Source organism: Peromyscus californicus, unplaced genomic scaffold, assembly GCF_007827085.1.
Source record: "Peromyscus californicus insignis strain IS unplaced genomic scaffold, ASM782708v3 Scaffold_4__1_contigs__length_199733344, whole genome shotgun sequence".
Lineage (NCBI taxonomy): Eukaryota > Metazoa > Chordata > Mammalia > Rodentia > Cricetidae > Peromyscus > Peromyscus californicus.
The window spans coordinates 194357199-194371334 of record NW_026294562.1 but is presented as its reverse complement, the minus strand read 5'-3'; the positions used below and the strand labels follow the sequence as shown (position 1 = coordinate 194371334).

Genomic DNA, 14136 nt, shown 5'->3' with positions numbered 1-14136 from the left:
TTTCTTCTACCAAGATCTCTCTGTACTATTCATTAATATAGTAGGTAATTCTGTAATTCCTGGGATACAGTGAATTTACTTTTTCATTTCTTTTCATGATTTATACACTAATATGTTCTCAAATATTTTCTTAACAAGGATTTTATTCTCTTTTTGCTGTTTGTATTCTTATTACATTTATTTCTTTGTTTTAAAGAGGTGCTTTTTTACGAGTTTGGAGGTTACAGGACAATTGTTCTCTCCATTCATGAGGGCCACCAGAATCGAACACATGATCAGGAAGATGATTGATTCAGTGAGTGAGTTTTGCTGAATTTCTTTTCTCTCTGGTTTTTAGAATACTCTTCAAAACATTGGTGTCAGCTCTTTAAAGGTTTGGGAGAAGTCAGCAAAGGACCCATCCAGTCCTGGGATTCTTGTGTAAGGACCATTTTTATGATGCTTCTGCAGTCTTCTATAATTGCTTATACCTTTGGATTATTCATATCAGGTCATATGTATATAGGAATTTATCTACTTATATATATCTACTTATCTACTTATATATTTATCTACTTTTAGAACAAAAAATTCAATATATTTCCTAATAATTCATTGGATTTTACTGGGATTTTCTAAGACACCTGTTTTCACTGCAAATTTTATAATCCTTGATCTTAGTTCTCCAGTTTTACAAATGGCTTCTCTTAATGCAGAAATCTTGGCTCTAAGTTGTTTCCTTATCTTCTTTATTTAATAACTTATTTCTTTTGAGACAGAGTCTCTTCATGTACCCCTAGCTGCCATCCACTTTTCTTCTGAGAACAAGCTGTCCTTGAATGTGCAGAGATCCACCTATCTCTGACTTGCCAGTGCTTGGATTAAAGGAGTGCCCTCCTTAAGTGTTGAACCACATCTTTCCATTGCTGCTAAGTAGATGCTAATGAGAGTCCTGACATCCCTCTGTTGTATTTTCACTTGCAGAGTGATGTCATTTTCCTTTATATCTTGTTATTTGTTTTATTAGCTATGTATTTCACATTATCTGACTATCAGATGAGGGACAGAGTTTCTCCTCTGGCCATAACTCTCTAGACTCTTAAATACCTCTCTTGTTAGAATGTCCATTTCTTTCTCTTCGTTTGAAAACTTCCTGTTTCTTCATTAAACACAATCTCTCTGATAACTTTTAACTTAGTTTTGTTCTATTGATTGTATCCTAGAAATGTTGTGTTCTTTATTCACCTTCCTTTCCACTATTGATTTTTAATCACTGAATGTGGAGTTACCAAAAGGCATTAGAATAATAAAAATAAATAGAGGGAATCTGGAGAAGTGTCAAAACCAGAAATCAGATCACAAGTTTTCTGTATGCTTTCACTGCTTTAGAAAACATGACCACTTCCAGTTGTCCCTGTAAATAATGTTTCATAGCTATAAATTGGATGTGATTGTCAAGACCACTTCCAGCACAGACACTGAGAGAAGTAATCAATCAATGAGACCTCTTGAAACTGAGAAGCTTTTGTAGAGCAAAGGATATGGTAACAAGACAAAGCCACAGCCTACAGAATGGGAAAAGGTCTTCACCAACGCCACATCTGACAGATGACTGATAATCAGAATATATAAAGAACTCAAGAAATTAGACATCAAAATGCCCGACAGTCCAATTAAGAAATGGACTATAGAACTTAACAGAGAATTCTCAACAGAGGAAACTCAAATGGCTGAAAGACATTTGAGGAATTTCTCAACATCCCTAATCATCAGGGAAATGCAAATCAAAACGACTCTGAGATACCACGTTACACCTGTCAGAATGGCTAAGATCAAAAACACTGAAGACAGCTTATGCTGGAGAGGAAGTGGAGCTAGGGGAACTCTCCTCCACTGCTGGTGGGAATGCAGGCTTGTACATCCACTTTGGAAATCAATATGGCGATTTCTTAGAAAATTGGGAATCAATCTCCCCCAATATCCAGCTATACCAGTCTTAGGCATATACCCAAGGAATATTCAATCATACCACAAGGGCACTTGCTCAGCTATGTACATATCAGCATTGTTTGTAATAGCCAGAACTTGGAAACAACCTAGATGCACTTCAACTGAAGAATTAGAAATAAAATGTGGTACATATACACAATGGAATACTACTCAATAGAGAAAAACAATGACATCATGAGGTTTGCAGGCAAATGGATGGAACTAGAAAAATCATCCTGAGTGAGGTAACCCAGACTCAGAAAGACAATCATGGTATGTACTCACTCATAGGAGGATACTAGATGTAAAACAAAGATGACTAGACTGCTACTCACAACTCCAGGGAAGCTAAATAGAAAATAGTACCCCAAGAAAGACACAGGGATCACCCAATGACAGAGAAATGGATGAGATCTACATGGTTGTGAGTGGAGGTATTGAAGGGCAGGGGTCGAGGGAAAGAGAGCTATTGGAGCGGGGGATCCCAGCTGGAGCAAGAACAGAGAGGGAGAACAAGGAATAAGAGAACATGATAAATGAAGACCACATGAGAATAGGAAGAAGCAAAGTGATAGAGAGGTCCCAGAAATCCACAAAGATACCTCCACAATAGACTACTGGCAATGGTCGAGAAAAAGCCCCAACTGACCTTCTCTGGTAATAGGATGGCCAAATACCCTAATTGTCATGCTAGAAACCTCATCCAATGACTGAGGTAACCGGATGAAGAGATCCATGGCCAGGCCCCAAGTGGAGCTCTCGGAGTCCAATTGGTGAGAAAGAGGAGGGTTTGTATAAACAAGAATTGTTGAGACCAAGATTGGAAAAAGCACAGGGACAAATTGCCAAACGAATGGAAACAAATGAACTATGAACCAATAGCTGAGGAGCCCCCAACTGGATCAGGCCCTTTGGAGAAGTGAGACAGTTGATTAGCTTGATCTGTTTGGGAGGCATCCAGGCAGTGGGACCGGGTCCTGTCCTCAGTGCATGCGTTGGCTGTTTGGAACTTGGGGCTTTTACAGGGACACTTGGCTCAGCCTGGGAGGAGGGGACTGGACCTGCCTGAACTAAATCTACCACCAGGTTGAATTCAATCCCCAGGGGAGTCTTTGCCCTGGAGGAGATGGGGACAGGTGGTGCTCTGGGGGGAAGGCAGGGTCGGGGGGAGGAGTGAACAAGGGAATCTGTGCCTGATATTTAAAATTAAATTAAATTATAAAACAAAAAAAGAAAACATGACAACTTCCAGTTGACCCTGTAAATAATGTTTCATAGCTTAAATTGGATGTGATTCTCAGGATGTACAGATATTAACACAAGAATAGAATCAGAGCAAGAAGAAGTCAGTTTTATTTAACATGCTAATCACCAAACATATCAAGAAAACCTGAACATAATTGTTCTTTTTAGTCAGTTTATCATGATCATAATAATTTTTTTCAGAATTCAAATTTTACAGATATATTTTTATTTATTCTTTGTAGTTACAATGTGTTACCAAAAATTCCACAAGCACATTGTATGAAGTAGGGTAAACAGAATCTGAGTGATTATTTTTATGCACTTGCTGAAATATGATGCATAAAAGCACATACATTAATTAAACACAAAAGTTTATATATGCATACATCAATGTTCTGTGATGGTTGTCCACAATGTACATACCCTTCTCAGGCATGAGGGGTTAATCAAGAACCATATATGGTGCTTCAGTTTATGTTTTAGTTATATCAGCTTCTGATAAATTTCTCATCCAGGGAACAGAGTGGCTGTATGCTATAGAATAGTGGACGTGATCAGACAGGGACTCAAAGCTGGGAAACACCCAGAGATGACTATGGATGTTTTTACCAGGAGATAGCTAGGATTAATCAAGAACACCAGAAACAGTTGAAAGAGACAATGGATTACATAAAAGAAAACAAATGTACTCACTTCAAGAAGGATGGTCTTGATAGCCCTGGACTCAGTGGAAGATTTTGGGGAAGTTTTGGTAGTAGACATGTGTTGCATTCTCTGTTTGGGTCTAAACAGGGTAAGAACAGTTGATATGCTGACCCAGACCATGAGGCCCCCCCATACAGCATCAAAGAGAGGCAGAAACACAGCATGCAGAATTTTGCCAGGTTTTTCAAGAAAAACAGAGCAGTACCCACAGTCTTGTATACTTATGTTTCTACCTTCCAATTTTCAAGTCATGTGGAGGAAATTATAAGAATTTAAGATGTTCAGAATGCAACAGAAGCATAGGAATAAACCACTGTGCTTGAATGTTTTGTCTCTAATCTCTGCTCACCTGGAGTCCCTGTGGCTGAAGGTAATGGCCTGGAAAACACTTATGAAGCTGCTACTTCAAATACATGTACTGATGCCCATTTTTTCAAGGTAAAGAAAAAGATTGCATCCACAATCAGTTACAAAAACTTTCAGCCTAAAAGCTTCCATGGTCTTCAGCAATCCTTTGTAAAGCAGAGCTATAACAAAGGCATGAACCTGGATGAATGACAATTGAGAAAAGGTGCAAAGTTACAGTGCAGTGCCCTGACTGCTGCTTTGATGGCTTCCTCAAATGCAGTTTACAATATTTCCTTTGTGCTTACACATAAATGCTCAACGTACAATTCTGGGGCTTTGAGCTATTTTTTACATCATGTGTGAACATGAATGCAAACTTCAATTTTCAGGTCACTATAAGTCATGGGTGAATATTTCCAGCAACTAACTGATACTGTAATGTGATAGTAACTTGCCCCATCGTGAATCATGTTGAACCTTAAGGTACTACCTCGAAACCTATATGGTTTCAAATAGCCTTTCCTAGATCCACGTGAGGAATATAGGTGTAATGTGTTACAGAATTGCTAAAACCATGCCATATATTTTGGACAATAAACTCAAATACATTTTATAATATTGAGTGTGAGAAAAATAATTTATCTTCAGTCTCAGATCACACACAAAAATCTTAGTGAATACCAGCAGAATATAAAAGTATTGGCTATTAACACAAGAGTGGAGAAAATTTTAATATACAGGATGTATATGTGAAACTGTTGTGTGAAAAACGAAAGTTAATTGTCTAAACTGGGAAGATTTCAAATGTATACTTTATTAGACTATTGCTTAGGATCCCTTTCAATACACAGATGTATTTTAGGATGTCAAAAAGTTTTCCACATCCATCTTATACATATCCAAACTCATCACTTTCAAACTCTTACACCATGGTGTGTTAATTTCCATGTGATTTCAATATTTTGAAAACTGACTGCAGGGCACACCTCTAACAGCTGGGATTAGATGGACAGCATTTCCTTAACTCTCCTTACCTACATTTATATAGAAAATGACCCAAGGGACTCCGCACTGTGCACATTTCTTTAAGAGATTCAAAATTTTTCTAAATTTATTTTGTTTTACTTAAATTTATGTAAAGACATCTTTCCATTAACATAAGGACAGTCATTCTGAGAATAATTCCATTAATCTTAGAAATTAATGATAGTTTTATTCCAAGTACAAAACCATCATGCAAACTACAAACTCCAGTATTAATATATTTCATGATTCTTATAATGCTAAATAGCATATTATAAACATAATGTTGTGTTTCCAAATATACTTTGTTTTGTTTCAATTTTCTATTGTATAATTTAAAACATTTAATTAGCAAATACTGCATATAACAAGGGTACAATGGGAAGATTTGGGATTTGAGAATTTGGTCTTCTAATCACTACAATCACATTCAGTAATACATCTATCAGCAACCACAGTGACCACTTTGCAAATGAGCACTAAGGTCAGCAAAATATATACTTTGTCATGGTTCAGTAAAGAATGCTGATTATTAACTGCATTCATCCTCCTTTTTTCTGCTCACTCATACTCTTCATACCTGAAACATTAAATCCTTTTAGGAGATTTGGAGATCACCTAAAACCACTGTTTTCTTTACCCCATAAGTCCTGTCACTATAGAATATATTAAATATTTGCAGAATTCAGCAATGTTAAATGTCCAGAACAACATGTATGCTGACTAACCCTATTCCTCAGTGGTGTCTCTCCTTCCTTCACAATTTTGACATACACACAGGTTCAATCCACACTCCCATTATGATAGGACCACTTACCCACACTCTTGACACAGGATTTCCTTTATGAAAATTTGTTGTGGGCTATCTTTCTATATGCCGTGAATAAGTGTTGCTCCCACTGGTTAATAAATAAAGCTGAGGGACTACTTTATAAGTGGCTGCAGGACCATGGGTGGGAGAAATTCATTCCAACTGCAAGGCCAGGCAGGAAGAGAGAAACTTCCAGCTACAAAATCTACTTGCACAATGCAATATGAAGCATACAACATTAGATCTTTTCTGAGTTACTGATCCTACTTCCAAAGTCTTTTTATCTGGGACATGTGCTATAGGGAGGCAGCCAATACCTGACATATGCCTCTGTGATTCCATATGTTTCCCCCCAATTATCATCTTACCTGTGAAGACCACAAGTATACAGCTATGTGGAACATACTGTAGGGACCAGCTGACCTGTGCAAGAGTACCTGAATGGGGGAGTGAGGATTAAGAAAGAAAAAGACAAAAGACAGAAGACAGAATCAGGGTGGCTCTCAGTGAATACTGCAGCAGACCTGAATTTATTTATTATAGCCTTTTATACCCAAAACAAGGGGGGGAGACCTTCTTACCATGGTTCAAGGAACAAACAAGCATAAACACCTCCTTAATTATCAAAACATTAAGTAACCACACCTTTGACCAAACATATCCGTTACTTAACCTTGATGAGCAAGACATCTAGTAACCAGTCCTTTGGCCAAACGTCCTGTTATTCAGCCTTGAGGAGCAAAGCCAAACTTGAACTCTCTGAACTTAAGTCAAGATGGAATCAGGCCACAAACTGGAGTCCCTGTGGGGTCTCATAATTCCCCCCTTTATTTTCTAAGGGTGTCCTGAACCCCACAGATGACTATGCCTGTACTAGGTTGCCTTTTTCAACTAACCAGTCTTATCCATCTTAGTCTCATGAGTTCCATCATTCATTCACTGCTTAGGTAGAAAAATGGTAAAAGGAACTTATCTGTCCTTAACTACCAGTCTCTGGAAAATTTCAATGGAGGATTCAGAGCTTAACACCATGTAGATCTGAACCAACTTTCCACCAAGAGTTCACAAATAACTTGATAATAACAGGCAAGAAAATAATACCTACCAATACACATGTTCCTATGGCTGCAATACACTCTAATAAGGGAGTAAAGGATGCCCAAGATGGAATGACATTTTTAAATTGATCAAGGATGTCTTTAGCCGTTTTAGCTGCATCAAAATCCAATATTGCCTTTTTAACCACAACAAATCTAAGGACTCAATAGCATCACACCAAATTCCTCTCAGGTGAGCTCTAACCTTTTTCCACCCAGTGACACTTTCATTGTGAAAAGAAGAGATTACAAACAGTAATGGGTTAACACCATAATTCTAGTATGATTATTAAAAATGGACACACAAATGGTTAGTTACAATTCTCATAACTTACATTACAAGAGGGTGTGTTAACACAAGCTAATACTGATCTATTCAAGAGACAAGAAAATGTGGGGTTTTTTTGGTGGGTGTGGTAGGAGTAACTCCATAATTCTGAACTTTTTATTTTCCCTCTTCTAAAATCCAAAGCATCAGGGCCTCTGGCTTCCAAAGATAACTTTGAGCTGTTCCAGTTCCAGAGTACCAAATATCAGCAGCAAAACTTTCATCCCCCTCCTTCTCATCATTTTGGAGGGCCTCTTCAGTACCTCCTAATTTGGTTTCCTGACCAGTCTAGCACATATCTCTGAAATCCAGTGATACTATACTTAAGAGGGTCTTCAGCCACACCTCTCTTTCATAAAGTGCTGGATTGCTCCAACAAGTCTCTTTCCCACAGAGGGAAAATCTCTGAGGGACTTGTTTTCAGGCCTTCTATTTGCTTTTATCAACAAAAGATAAACACTATAATGGCAAAAGTGACCTCCTTCTCCCAAGATATAGTGTACATAAATGGCCAAACAGGTTTATTTTGGAAAAACAGATAGGCTTTCTCAGCTGGATCCAGAATAATTAATACTCACAGAGGTCTGGAAATTTGTGTAGCATGTCTATCAAGAAGCTGAGAATCATTAACCATGACCATAATCTCCTTCCTTTTCCAGACTAGAGGATGAAATATTGGGAGATCAGAAACATGGATTCAGTAAATCTCACTCCAACCCCTCTGGGAAAGCATCAGCAACCACAATATCATCTGGACTGGCATTCCTCTCTTCTGTACACCACAGCAAATGCTGAGGCAGTCATCGAGCTTCATTTTCTTCCTGTGAAAAAACACAAACATGCCCTCAACCCCATATCAAAAGAGGGTTGTGGCCCTTCCATAATCCAGTGCAAAATCCTTCCATTTCACCTGAGCAAAAGTTGTTCGAGTGCCATCATGATAATAAATCTATATGTGGCAGATTGCTCATGGGCATCCAATTTCAAAATGTTTAAAATAAAAGGGAATAAATGAATGCATTATATGGTGACTGAAGATATAAATCCCTCTTTTTATTTTTTGAAAATGGATCTTGAGACTGCCATGGGCTCGTTCAACAATACCTTGTCCTTTAGGATTATAAGGAATGACTGTTTTATCCTCAGTTTTCCATTGGAAACAAAATTGTTGAAATGCTTTACTAATATATCCCAAACCATTATCTGTTTTTACAGATTTAGGAATCCCCATATATGAAAAACATTTTAAGAAATGAGCTATCACATGCTTAGTAACTTCCCCAATTTGCCCAATAGCCATCAAAAACCCTAAATAGGAATTAACTGTCAAATGCACAGATTTTAATTTGCCAAATTCTGCAACAGGAGTAATATCCATTTGCCATAAATGATTGGGAAGACAGACTCAAGGATTTACCCTTAAGGAAGGCACAGACAAATACTGTGGACACATCATATTGTTTAACATTCTGACTAGCAACTTGCCTGGTAAGGCCAAATTGTTTCCTTAAACTTCTGCTATTCTGATAATAAAGGGCATGTTACTGTTGGGTCAATTCTACCTGGGACAAGGTGACCATCTGTGTTAATTTATCAGCTGATGTATTATCATCAGCTAGAGGGGGCACGAAGATTGTAATGACCCTAATATGAACCACAAAGCATGACAGCTTTCTTTGATAAATGGCATCTTGAATATGCTGAAATAACATTTTACATGACCATTAGTAGTCCCAAAGCAGGAAACAGTCTCTATAAATTGAAGGACTCAGGAATATAATGACTATCAGTATACAAACTAAATGAGCTATTTACAAAAAAAAAACTGGAAAACCATAGCCACAGCTCAAAATTCTGCTAACTGAGCTGAAGCTAGAGCTGTTTGTACTACATAACCTTTACCATTAATGACATAAGCAACTCTTCCATTGAAGTAACCATCAGTAAAAACCAGCATAGCATCTTTCATGGTATCTTTTATCACAACTTTAGGAAATATAAATGAATGCATTTGGGCAAATTGAAACAATAAATCAGCTGGAAAATGATTATCAATTTGGACCCAAAACTGAGCAAAAGCAACTACGTAAAAATCATTATATTAAAATAAACAATTAGCTTATTGTTTATTAAAAGGAATGTTGATCACACTTGGTTCTTTACCAAAATAAAACTTAGAATGTATCCAGGTTTTCTATGTAAAGAAGCTGCTGCTTCATAATAAGATTTTAACACTCAGGCTGGTGAAACAGCTAGATTCAAACACAGTAACAGCCCATTTTGCAATAACACAGCTGTTGGAGTATGTCTTGTAGGAAGCACATAGATTCCCCATGGCTTTGCGTAGTCAACATAGCATACCTGCAGATGTTGAATGGCATGCTCTACTTGAGCCAGTACTTGTCCAGCAACATCTATAAGATAACTAGGGAAACTAGGATCACTATTTCCTGTAAGAATCTAACTGTGGGTCTCCAGATCACCCACAGACAACTTCAAATAGAGCCACAGCCATTGTATATCCCCAATAATTTTTGAAAACCATTCAAAGTTTGCAAATTATGCTTCCTTATTTCCATTTTCTGAGGTTTAATTTCTTTAGAATACAATATATGTCCCAAATACTGAACAGGCAGCTGTCTTTGCACTTTCCTGGAGCAATTAACAACTGTGCATGAACAAGATTCTGCTGAAGCTGTATAGATGTGGCAAGCAAAACTCCTTCATATTTATGGATAAGCAAAATATCACTCATATAACACAGTGGATTCCTCTGGTATCCTTCTTTGACTTACATTTATAAGCCCAATACTTCCCTGTCTTGAATCCACAACAGGTAATCCTCTTGTGACAGACAAGCGTTGGCCATCTGTTTCCAATCTCTGGGAGGCAAGGCTTCTATCAATCCCTGGGAACATTTGAAATCCTTGCACATCCTCCCCTCTGCTAGCTGATCTCGAACAATAGCTTGCAGGGGAGATGCATGACTAAGGGTGAGGGTTTGCCATGTTCCAGGAGGACTTTGCACCATAGCAATCATAGGCAAATTTTCTACATTGATAGACAGCCCCCCAGTTAGATCTAATCCAGCCACTACAGTAGAAAGAGGAGTGCTCTTCCAAGCAGAGATGACCTGCAGACTCTCCAATTTTGTGAAAGGAAAACTACTAAATTTCTCAAGCCCTTCAACTTCTCCTTGGTTTCATCACAAAATTTGTGCTTCTTAACGTTCATGGTCAGAAGCAGAGCAGGTGAAAACTCCTGATTATGTTATTTAGTGGCTTCTTCCTTAAGCTCAACTTCATCACCAGGATTGAACTGATCATCATCAAATAGTTCTGTGAAGGAGTCTGGGTCTAGTGGCTCCTCTGGTGTCATGGAGTGTTTTGTTTCACTTTTAACCATTTCAAGGGGAAATACCTTCTGCTGTTCCTGGCACAAATTAAAAGTGTCCCTGATAAGTGCCCACAGAATAAATGAATCCATTGTGATCTTCCCCGGCCCATGCTCATTATAATGCTGTTGGAATTTGATTACAATCATCCCCCATGTGTCTGTGTCCAAGGTCTCATGCTTGGGAACCCAAGGACACACTTGCTCTACAAACTAAAAATTTCTGTACTGACTGCTGCCCTACTTTAGCTCCTCTGAGTTTTAAAATATTTTTAAGCAGGAAAGAGGAGGGTTTGTACGAGCGAGAATTGTTGAGACCAAGATTGGAAAAAGCACAGGAACAAATAGCCAAACTAATGGAAACACATTAACTATGAAACAATAGCTGATCAGGCCCTATGGATAAGTGAGACAGTTGATTAACTTGATCTGTTTGGAAGGCACCCAGGCAGTGGGACCAGGTCCTGTCCTCAGTACATGAGCTGGCTGTTTGGAACCTGGGAGTTATGCAGGGGCACTTGGCTCTGCCTGGGAGGAGGGGACTGGACCTGCCTGAACTGAATCTACCAGGTTGAACTCAATCCCCAGGGGAGTCTTTGTCCTGGAGGAGATAGGAATGGGGGGTGGGCTGGGAGTAAGGTGGGGGTGAAGGGAGGTGGGAGGACAAGAGAATCTGTGGCTCATATATAAAATTAAATTAAATTATAAAATTTTAAAAAATATATAAAAAAACAGTTGTCTACTATTATCCAGCCCCATATTTACAATTTCACTCCCAAATTACTCACTGCACTTCCACTTTAATAATATCTGAGTCCTCAATTCACCTGAGTGTCTTTCATGAAGCCCCCTGTTTTCAGATCCCCTGTTTGGGCACCACATGGCAGGACCAACTGACCTGTCCAACAGTACCTGAAAGGGGGAGTGTAGATTAAGAAAAAAAAAGACAAGAGACAGAAGATAGAATTAGGGGGGCTCTCAATGAATACAGCAGTAGCCCTAAATTTATTTTGCAAAGCATTTTCTTTTTACACAAAGCAAGGGGAGAAAAAGACTTACTCACCATGGTTCAAGGAACAAGCAAGCATAAATATCTCCTTATTATCAAAACATCTAGTAACCATGCCTTTGTCCAAACATCCTGTTATTCAGCCTTGAGGAGCAAAGACAAGCTTGAACTATCTGACCTTAAGTCAAGATGGAATCAAGCCACAAGCTGGAGTCAGTGTGGCTCCCACAAGTATGTCCTCATGTTTCTCTCATTTTCCTCAGGGTCTGTTGTAAAGTCATCTCTTTCATATCTAGCTTCATTAATTTAGATATTCTCTCTCATTTTGTTGACTAATTTGGCTAAGGCTTTGTTATCTTGTTCATTTCTTTGAGGAAACAACCTTTTATTTCTTTTATTCTCCATTTGGTTTATGCTGTTGCCATTTGTTTCTATCTCATTGATTTCATCCTTGATTTTCACAGCACTGTTTTGTAGCCCTCTTATTTCTTTTTATCTACCAGTTTCAAGTATTGTTTTTCTAGAGATTTCAAGTGTCTAATGAAGTTACTAATAAGAAATCACTCCAGTATTTTTATGTAGGCATTCAGTGCTTTGAATTGCCTCTTAGAACTGCCTACATTGTGTCCCATACTTTGGATATGTTATGTTTTCATTTTCATTCTTTGTTTTTGTCTTTACCCATCGTTCATTCAGTAGTGAGTTTTTCAGCTTCCTTGAGTTTGTATATTTCCTCTTCGTATTGTTGATATCCAGCTTTAATTCACGGTGGTAGGATATAGTCTATGGTATTATTTCAATTTTCTTTTAACTGTGAAGACTTGTTTATTCGCTTTTTGTGGTCAGTTTTGAAGGAAGCTTTGTGAATTCTTGGAAAAAGGAATATTCTTTAGTGTTTGGTTGTTATATTCCATAGAAGTCTGTCATGTCTATTTGATTCATGATGTTATCTAACTCCAGTGTTTCTTTGTTTAGATTATGTCTGGAAGACCAGCCTATTTGTGTGATTAGGATATTGAAGTCACCTAGTATCACTGTGTTCGGATCAATATGTGATTTTTAGCAGCAGTACTGTTCCTTTTACAAAATTTTGTACCTGGCATTTGATGCAATGCTCAGAATTGTTAGATGTTTTCACTATATTTTCCCTTTGATTATTATGTAATATCCTTCTCAACCTATTCTGTTTAGTTTGGGTTTGAAATTTATTTTATCATATAATATAAAAATAGCTATGCCTGCTTTCATCTTAGATTCATTTCCTTGTAATATTTTATAATCTTTTTAAAGTATTCAATGACTGACCTTGATTGTGAAGTGTATATCTTGGAAGCATCAGAAAAATGCACCTTGTTTTTTACTCAATGTGTTAGTCAGTATAGGATATTAGTAGAAAGTTAGGCTCACCTGTCCCACAGTTAAAATGAATAAACTATTATTTTCAACATGTTTCTAAAACAAAATATATCTATACTGTGAGAAATTGTAGTGTCATTTTTTACTATTAGATTATAGCTAGGAGTAAGAAGAATTATCTCCACGCATTCATTGTCATTCAAGTATAAATTAATTTATTGCATTGTTTTTATTAGAGGACAACTTTTTTTTTTATTCTCTATTGATTTTATTGTCCAGATTCACCTTTTCTCAAGCATCTTTATTCTTTGGAGGGGGCTAGCCTTAACACACGTTTCCTTGGCTAACATATTTGGTGTTCTCTCTCTCTCTCTCTCTCTCTCTCTCTCTCTCTCTCTCTCTCTCTCTCTCTCTCTTTCCTTTTTCATATCAACCACAGATCCCCGTCTCTTCCCTCCTCATGCTCTGCCCCCGCTTTCCCCCCCTACCCAGCCGACCTCCAACATGGTAAGTTCATCCTCTCCTCCAACAATGTAAGTTCATCCACTGGAGGACAACTAAGTCTGGTACATTTGGATAAGGCAGGACCAAGCCATTCCTGGCTTCATCAAGGGTGAGCGAGGTGTCCTACCACAGGTAATGGAATCCAGAAAGCCAGTTCCTGCACCAGGGATAGATCCTGATCACAGTGCCAGGGTCCCCTCAAACAGACCCAGCTACACAATCATCTCTCATATGCAGAAGGTCTACTCTGGTTCTATGAAGGGTCCACAGCTGTAGAGGACAACTCTTTAAAAAAAGTTTGATGTGAATTGAAGGATAATTAATTTCACAACATATTTAATTACTTAGT

At 38.0% G+C, this 14136-nt stretch overlaps 1 pseudogene; it reads right to left on the bottom strand.

The window, feature by feature from the left end:
• Positions 1-3685: 3685 nt before the first annotated feature.
• Positions 3686-9494, bottom strand: LOC128124286 (vomeronasal type-1 receptor 4-like; annotated as a pseudogene).
• Positions 9495-14136: the final 4642 nt, after the last annotated feature.